This window comes from Marmota monax, unplaced genomic scaffold (genome assembly GCF_021218885.2).
Source record: "Marmota monax isolate L192 unplaced genomic scaffold, Marmota_monax_Labrador192_F-V1.1 WCK01_AAM20220418_F8-fsc00035, whole genome shotgun sequence".
NCBI classification, from domain to species: Eukaryota; Metazoa; Chordata; class Mammalia; order Rodentia; family Sciuridae; genus Marmota; species Marmota monax.
In genome coordinates, this window is record NW_026691961.1 from 6,105,390 (window position 1) to 6,106,077 (window position 688).

The 688-nt window shown below is 34.9% G+C and overlaps 1 non-coding gene across 1 annotated transcript; it reads right to left on the reverse strand.

The window, feature by feature from the left end:
- Positions 1-373: 373 nt before the first annotated feature.
- On the reverse strand, positions 374-480 carry LOC124093664 (U6 spliceosomal RNA). Its single transcript, XR_006852021.1, has one exon. It is a non-coding gene; the product is annotated as a U6 spliceosomal RNA (small nuclear RNA).
- Between the last annotated feature and the right edge of the window lie 208 nt (positions 481-688).

Here is a 688-nt window from a genome sequence, read left to right on the forward strand (position 1 = left end):
AAATATGTAAAGAGTTTCTACAACTCAATAGCAAAAACAAGTCAAACAAACCAAAAACTAACCAAACAAACAAAAAAACCAAACCCCCAAATAATCCTATTAAAAATAGGCAATGGTTTGGGCTGGGATGTGGCTCAAGTGGTAGCGTGCTTGCTTGGCATGTGTGCGGCCCGGGTTCGATCTTCAGCACCACATACAAACAAAGATGTTGTGTCTGCCAATAACTAAAAAAATAAATATTAAAAAAATTCTCTCTCTCTCTCTCTAAAAAAATTTAAAAAAATAGGCAATGGAATTGAAGAGATATTTCTTTTTTAAAAAATATATATCTTCTAAAATCTGTTCTTTAGATATACATGACAGTAGAGTGTATAAAAATATGGAATGCTTCACGAACTTGCATGCCATCATTGTGCAGGGGCCATGCTAATCCTCTGTGTATTGTTCCAATTTTAGTATTTGTGCTGCCAAAGTGAGCACTTGAATAGATATTTCTCCAGAGAAGATATGCAGATAGGCAACAGATAAGTCAAATAGTGTACATCATCAGGGAAATACCAATCAAAATCACAATGAGATACTATCACACCCTCTAAGGATTTGTTTAACAAAAACACAAAATAGCAAATGTTGATACTGATTTGGGGAAAGGGGAAGCTTTGTACACTGTTGATGGGAATTGGTACAG